Source organism: Tiliqua scincoides, chromosome 7, assembly GCF_035046505.1.
Source record: "Tiliqua scincoides isolate rTilSci1 chromosome 7, rTilSci1.hap2, whole genome shotgun sequence".
NCBI classification, from domain to species: domain Eukaryota; kingdom Metazoa; phylum Chordata; class Lepidosauria; order Squamata; family Scincidae; genus Tiliqua; species Tiliqua scincoides.
The window spans coordinates 51,144,681-51,153,358 of record NC_089827.1 but is presented as its reverse complement, the minus strand read 5'-3'; positions in this window follow the sequence as shown (position 1 = coordinate 51,153,358).

Below are 8,678 nucleotides of genomic sequence, written 5' to 3'. Positions count from 1 at the left end.
CCACTTCTCTGGAGAGGGGGGAGCAGCTTTCTGTGGTCTGTGCCAAATCCCTGGTAACTCACCAAGCCAAAGAGAAGTAGCCTTTGAGGATGAGTGAGGTTTGTTGGGAGGTAACTTCTTCCAGATGGGTCATCATGGGTCGGAAGAACGAAGAAACTGTATCCCATGACATCCCTGCACCCCCCCCCCCAGAAGAGAAAATGCTCCCTTCCAGGGAGGGAGAGAGACAGGGCTGAGTGGTGTTTACGGAAGGGCGAGACTTGTCCTTAGTTCTCCCTGCCTGTTCCCTGCAGGAGTTGTGGGTTCCACCAAATTAGATCTTCCCACTGTGGCACCCAAGCAGCCTCTGCATGCATGCATTTCTAGGTATTCAGGTAGCTTATTGCAGCCAGAGTTTACTGCATGGGAAGCATTTCCTATCCAAATTGGAATTGTTGTGGACCAAATGCAACCTCCACGACCATACAAAAATTACAATTAAATTGGTAATAATTAGAGAAGATTTATTATTTAGAGAGAAGATTTATGAATTGCTGTTTTTTGTTGCCAGTTGTGGCTGGTCCACCCTCTTTGGTGGTCCATAGGGAAGCACTTGCTCAGTGACATGCTGGAAGTGATAGAAGGTGATCTTTTTTTTTCCCCCTGAGACCTTGTTGACCATTTCTTATGGTCTTGCCGACCACCAGTGGTCTGTGGACTATGCGCTGGGAACTAATGGTCTACAGAATCAGGGAAAGTAGGGGAAAATTTTGTATGAAAATATAATGATCTCTTTCACACACACCCCTTAGTTGCAGCACAATAAAATTCAGGGCCAGCCCATCCAGGAGGTCAACTAAGGGCCCAATCCTATCCAACTTTCTAGCACCAGTGTAGCCATAATGCAGTCCAGAGGCAAGGGAACAAATGTTTCCATATCTTAAGGAGGCCTCTGTGACTGTTGCCCCACCACAAGATGCAGTGCATGCCCCATTGGCACAACTGCACCGGCACTGGAAAATTGGATAGGATTGGGCCCTAAGCTGTCACCTCAGACAGCAGATTGGAGGGGTGCACTCATCTCTGGTTGCCTACTTGTCTCCACTACTCTTCCTTCTCTTTCCACTCTCTGGATTTGAAAAGAAAGAGGGATAGAGAGAAAGCGGAAATGTGGAGGAAAGGGGAGTGGTGAGCAGGAACACTGGAAAATGGGCGGAGCAGAGGCTGGCACATGATTAGGTTGGCACACAATTTGGCATGCCACCTCAGGTGTCTGGAGGTCTGGGACCAGCACTGATAAAATTGGCTAACTTAGGGCACAATCCTAACCAGGTCTACTCAGAAGTAAGGCCTATTTTGTCCCATGGGGTTTACTCTCAGGAAAGGGTGGTTAGGATTGCAGTCTGGGGGCCAAATCCTATCCAATTTTCCAGTGCTGGTGCAGCCATTCCAACGGGTGGTTGGGTGTGTGTGGGTGTGAGAATACCAGGGCTCTTAGCCATGATGGCTCATGCAGAGGTAGAATGCCACTGAATACCAGTTTCTAGGGGAGAAACAACAGGACAGAGCTATTGCCTTCATGTCCTTCCTGGAAGCATCTGGCTGGTGACTATGAGATATAGGGTGCTGGATGAAATGGACCAAGCGTTCTGCTCCAGCAGGACTCTTATGTTCTCCACAACTCAACACTTTCAACACTGCAGGGCTTTAGGGAGACCATTTTCAATGTCTAATGAGCAATTCAGGAGTACTGCAAGGGGACAACATTCTGTAGGGTCACAAAACATGTTTGAAATTATCCCACTTCAGCCTTCAGTTTAAACTGAGCAGCAAAGAGAAGTCATACCTAAGTTTCTTGACATATGGTTGCTTCCACTGTACAAAGTTGTTTAGTCACAAATGCACAAGACTATATTATGTAACCATGAAGTATTTGCTGCTGTGGCCAACCCACTCCTTGTTAGAATCAGCCCTGAGTCATGAACGCAGAACTCCACCCACAGGAAGAGAGGATGCCAAGATATGGTATGTTATCAGCAGTCACTAGTTTCCAAATATACCTCAGTACATTATACAGCACAGTGTTTTTCTTCATTAGTTATTAAAACACCTGATACATACTGCCTGCCTTACACATTTTTGCATAGCTCTCAGGAGCAGAATTTTTCCTTCACCAGCAAAAGGTATTTGTGACAAAGTCACAAATTGACTGACTTTCCTGGTTGTATGAGTACCTGTCATGACAATAACCACCTTTGAGAACCTGTTTAGGGTTTTGATGGCCATGCTGTTTAGCTAGTAGGAGCCTCTGTGAAGCCTGATCCCGTACCTGTTTAATCCAAAGCAAGTCCCAGTAACTTCAGCCCTCCTGTCCAGTTTGATACACATATACTCGGAAGTTATCCTACTATGTTCAGTGGAACTTTTCAGGTAAATGAATGTAGAGCTGTAGCGTTTACATAACTAGGTTTGTGTGGATCCAACATTTTAAATATTAAGTCTTGTGTCAAAAGCAAAGAAGATATATTTACTGATCTGTATGTAAGTACTGAAAAAGAATTCCATTGAAGCTGTTACTTGCCAATCTGGACAAGTGTGTGTCTTGAAAAAACATGCCCAGGCAGGAAAAAATTTAAACAAGACTGTAAAATATAAATGCCTGTTACTATATATACATACTATTGTAACATATATTTACATTCTAAAATATAAAACCCTGTTACTGACAAGGTTGCCAACTTTTTTCTGATATGAGGCCTGTGCATTTAATACACACATGTAGGTAGAGTTTCACCATGTGATACTTTCCCCTTGTTTTCCTTCACTAGGAAAATGCTCAGTTGCTGAATATGGCAAAGGCACAGTAGCTCTGTCAATAAGAACAGTTGACAATCCTAGCTATAGAGGTTAGGTATCCTCCTTTACCAGTACTTAGTTGTATAGATGGGATTGAGAAGGGAACACAGTCTTCTCAATCTTTTTACCCAAGAACTCTACAAGGAACAAGCTTTGCTGAGGTCAGAACGTGGCAACACTAGATGAATTAAAGTTTTTTGTTTTTTTAATGAGGCCAATCAGGGAGGAAAAAGATAGATAAAAATCTCCCAAATTTTATAGTTATCACAGAGATTGATGAACTTTCATACATACAAAGATCACAAATATTTTGTCTTAAAGCCTTTTAAGAAACAATCACCTGTTTGAGTCCATACCTTATCCCACAAAAGCTAGGATTAACAGATTGAAACATGGAAATTTACCATTAAAGAAGTTGCTGAATCAAGAAATAAGGCAGCTGAGGCTTCTCCTACCATTTCTCCCTCTGGTCTATTTGGTTGTCCCATGTGCTATGAAAAATAGCCTCCAGACATACTGAATATCAAGCCAAGGAAAAATTTGGACAAAAAGGCCATGGGAAAACTGGTGAGAAAAGCCACTGACTGCCTCATTTTCTCAGTCATCATCAGATTTAAAAGTAAAGGGAGACTTCTCTAGGTTGCATCCTGAAAATCTCAATGAAAGAAGACTTAACAGTAACATTGCAGATTTCATTGGCATTGATCAGTTATAAAACTGGGTGTCTACAAAAACCATTATACAGTACAGTAGATCTAGATCTCCAAGCATAAAACATGATAGCCATTTCAGATGGAACTGGAAATAGTAGTAGTAGTTGGCAACCTTCAGTCTCGAAAGACTATGGTATCGCGCTCTGAAAGGTGGTTCTGGAACACCGTCTAGTGTGGCTGAAAAGGCCAATTCGGGAGTGACAATCCCTTCCACACCAGGAGCAAGTGCAGTCTGTCCCTGGCCTGTCTCCCTGGCTATGGGCCTTCCTTCTTTGCCTCTTAGCCTCAGACTGTTGGCCAAGTGTCTCTTCAAACTGGGAAAGGCCATGTTGCACAGCCTGCCTCCAAGCGGGCCTCTCAGAGGCCAGGGTTTCCCACTTGTTGAGGTCCTATAAGATCTCCTCATTATCCTGACAGAGGGTCTGCAGCTTTAACAGCTGTGTGCTTTAAAGAAATCCAACAGGTTAAGTTTACAGGGATTAGATATATTGGTGAACAAAACTACCTTCTAGAATTTCTGCCTACCACACAGTTTTTCAAGGTACAGAGTCACTGCCAGGAAAAACTGGCTACCTTGATCTGGAATAACCTAAATGCACACTATTGCTTCAGAGTGGAAAGCTATCATCCACTTTGATAGTCTTGATTCAAAAACAAAAAGAGTATATCACAATGAGGACAAGGAACCCAGGAATAAGAGAGCTCTCTACATAAAGTACATCACAGTAGGGTAAAAATGCCAAGAAACAGAACCTCAGCTACTTATTTGCGTGCTTAATTTGATGACTATGACATTTAATGAATGGAGATGCTTATGTTAAACACATGCCACTACTGAAGTAAACACTTATTTAAGGTCATCTCATCCTGAAGGCTGACTGCTTAAAAGAAAATGTCACCTGGTTTGAGCTCTGTGAGCTAGCAATCTTAGACATTTGTAGAGCACTATTTTAAAAATATTTCTATAATTAATTAGTTCAATTAATTATGGAAATGTTTGCATCCCTCCTTTCACAATCTGAATCAGTAAAGCTGTCCTGCGGGTGGGGACGTTCTAAACTAGAGTAATAAACAGTGACAAAGGGAAAAGGAAGAGGCTTCACAAGTTTTTGTTTTTTAGACAGCCCTGCTTTCAGGATCACTTCAGGGCAATTTTCACAATGGAGAGAGGTGAAAAGCGATGTGCCCCAAGGATCTGTCCTGGGACCGGTGCTTTTCAACCTCTTCATAAACGACCTGGAGACAGGGGTGAGCAGTGAAGTTGCAAAGTTTGCAGACGACACCAAACTTTTCTGAGTGGTGAAGACCAGAAGTGATTGTGAGGAGCTCCAGAAGGATCTCTCCAGACTGGCAGAATGGGCAGCAAAATGGCAGATGCGCTTCAATGTCAGTAAGTGTAAAGTCATGCGCATTGGGGCAAAAAATCAAAACTTTAGATATAGGCTGATGGGTTCTGAGCTGTCTGTGACAGATCAGGAGAGAGATCTTGGGGTGGTGGTGGACAGGTTGATGAAAGGGTCGACCCAATGTGCGGCGGCAGTAAAGAAGGCCAATTCTATGCTTAGGATCATTAGGAAGGGTATTGAGAACAAAACGGCTAATATTATAATGTTGGCAACCTTCAGTCTTGAAAGACTATGGTATCGCGCTCTGAAAGGTGGTTCTGGAACACCGTCTAGTGTGGCTGAAAAGGTCAATTCGGGAGTGACAATCCCTTCCACACTGGGAGCAAGTGCAGTCTGTCCCTGGTCTGTCTCCCTGGCTATGGGCCTTCCTTCTTTGCCTCTTAGCCTCAGACTGTTGACCAAGTGTCTCTTCAAACTGGGAAAGGCCATGCTGCACAGCCTGCCTCCAAGCGGGCCGCTCAGAAGCCAGGGTTTCCCACTTGTTGAGGTTCACTCCTAAGGCCTTCAGATCCCTCTTGCAGATGTCCTTGTATCACAGCTGTGTTCTGCCTGTAGGGCGCTTTCCTTGCACGAGTTCTCCATAGAGGAGATCCTTTGGGATCCGGCCATCATCCATTCTCACGACAGGCGTCTCTGTTTCAGCAGTGCGTACATGCTAGGGATTCCAGCACGTTCCAGGACTGTGTTGTTTGGAATTTTGTCCTGCCAGGTGATGCCGAGAATGCGTCGGAGGCAGCGCATGTGGAAAGCGTTCAGTTAATGCCGTTGTACAAATCTGTGGTAAGGCCACACCTGGAGTATTGTGTCCAGTTCTGGTCGCCGCATCTCAAAAAAGACATAGTGGAAATGGAAAAGGTGCAAAAGAGAGCGACTAAGATGATTACGGGGCTGGGGCTCCTTCCTTACGAGGAAAGGCTACAGCGTTTGGGCCTCTTCAGCCTAGAAAAGAGACGCCTGGGGGGGACATGATTGAGACATACAAAATTATGCAGGGGATGGACAGAGTGGATAGGGAGATGCTCTTTACACTCTCACATAACACCAGAACCAGGGGACATCCACTAAAATTGAGTGTTGGGAGAGTTAGAACAGACAAGAGATAATATTTCTTTACACAGTGTGTGGTTGGTCTGTGGAACTCCTTGCCACAGGATGTGGTGACAGCATCTGGCCTGGACGCCTTTAAAAGGGGATTGGACAAGTTTCTGGAGGAAAATTCCATTATGGGATACAAGCCATGATGTGTATGCGTAACCTCCTGATTTTAGAAATGGGCTATGTCAGAAGGCCAGATGCAAGGGAGGGCACCAAGATGAGGTCTCTTGTTATCTGGTGTGCTCCCTGGGGCATTTGGTGGGCCGCTGTGAGATACAGGAAGCTGGACTAGATGGGCCTATGGCCTGATCCAGTGGGGCTGTTCTTATGTTCTTATCATGGCCTAAAACTAGCAGCATTTTGCTCTAGTACTAAAGATTCTAAAAGTTAAAAGCAGCCTTTTTAGTTTGAGGTGTATAGGGATATGCACAAGTGTACGTGGTGCTGAGTGCTTACTAGGAAAGCACAGTCCAGACCAGTAGACATGATTCTAGTAACTGGGCCAAAGACAAGATCCACAACCAAGAAGCAGGCCACACTGTTAACTGTTAGAGCAATCACCCCCCTCTACTCAATCAGCTAGCTTACAAGTCAATCCTATGCATGTCTACTAGGAAGTAACTCCCATTTGTGTTCGATGAAGCTATTCCCAGGAAAGTATGGATAGGACTGCAGCCTTAGGTGGAGCCTTGCCTGCTCCAAAGAAAATTCCACAGGCTTCCTTTCTTGTGCAGCACGTTTGACTCCAGGACAAAAACCACCCCCTAGGAGCTTCCTGACTTGGGAAAAACAAGTTGTTAGGAACACAAAAGACTGTTGGCCCAATCATATCCAACTTTACAGCACCGGTGCAGCCACAATGCAGCCCCAAGCTAACAGAACAAATGTTCCCATACCTTGAGGAAGCCTCTGTGACTTCCTTTCCACCACAGGATGCAGCACATGCCCCATTGGCATGGCTGCACCAGTGCTGGAAAATTGAATAGGATTGGGCCCTGTATCCCTAACCCTAGTTGTCTTCACCAACTACAGGGCTAAATTCAATCAAGGAGGCCCATTAATGGAACAACTGAACTCCTGAGCGAGCTACCACACTCTCAGCCAGGTGCAAGAACAAAAGCAGCATCCATGTAGGTCCAGGGATAAACCATCAAAAGTTCCTTGATGAGCTCACCCCTCAAAAGATCCCATAGGAATTTATGGGCACAAAAGGGTATAAAAAGCACCCTTACCCCATTGCACTTACAGCACATTGCACTCCATTCACCAGAAACAGACTGGTAAACTTGGTCCTTGGTGCAGTCTTACTATTGACCCATCAACTCCCTACTAGCTTTCCTAATCTACCTCACTGTCCAGTCAATTTGAAGCCACTCCTAGTGCTTGTGATATATTTTCTTTGTGTATGTGTGTGATTCTTGGTTTAACTGTTGAATTTTGATCTCCACAATAGAAGCTTGTTTGTTGCATCTTTCATCCTTACCTCCCTCTCAGTCCCCACCGAACCACTGAGCTATACCACTGACTACAGAGGATCCCAGCACATGAGATAGTTTTCTCCTCTATGTACATGTTAAGACATGTTTAAAGGTACAGCTGAAAACAGGTAGGGACCATAGCTCCATGGCAGAGCTTCTGCTTGGCATGTAGAAGGCCCCAGGTGCACTTGTTAGTGCAGGGGCATCAAAACAGTTTCATACAGTGCACTGAATAGCTTTCATGGTGCCTGCTGAAGGCTGGAAGTGACATCATTAAGCAGGAGTGGTGTCAATAAGCAGATGATGGGCAGAAATAAGCCCTTCGTTCTCACATAGAAACTCATTAGCTGCAAATGATGGAAGAGAAAAATGTGCAAATTTTGATCATATTTTCAAAATATGAGAGAGCCCAGTTACCATGCAGGCTACCCTTTCACCGGCATTGCTTCTGCAGCAGTGCCATTTCATAGCTCAGCAGCTGAGAGGTGGTCTGGTCTGCAAAGTGACACCTTAGAAGGAGTGGTGCAGCTGAAAGGGCAGCCCATGTGATAATTGGGCTCTCCCAGCATACCAGCAGCATCTCCCTCTCTCACCCCTCTTGGTCTGCCTCTTATTCCATAGCATTCATTACCTTCTGAGGCCTCCTCATGTCTCTCCCTCCCACAGCCTTGGCAGAAGCAACGCTGTTGAAAAGCCAGTGCTGGGAGAATCCAATTATCACCAGGACCAGATAAAGAGCTTTTGGGGGCCGCATCTGGCCCGCAGGCCTTATATTTGACACCTGCGCACTAATGTCTCTGTGAGAGCTGGGGAAGACCCCTGCCTGAAATCCAGGAAAGCCACTGCGCTATGTGGGCCAATGCTCTGATTGGCAGTGCCGCTTACCAGTGAGTAAAGCTCCCTGAAGCTAGTGAGACTTTTTCTGGGTAAGTAAGATTGGACCGTAATCAATCAAGCTCACATCACTTCTAAGTGATAAAAAATAATTACCACTGGTTCAAGGCTCCATTCCTGTGCACACTTACAGGGAAGCTTCATTCTAACCCTCGGCATACAGAGTTATTACAATTAGCTAAGAAACTTGCAGATTTCAGTCCAAGGCTGCCAGTGCCACTTGCTCCAGCCTTGTAACAACCATCAAACAAAGCAGA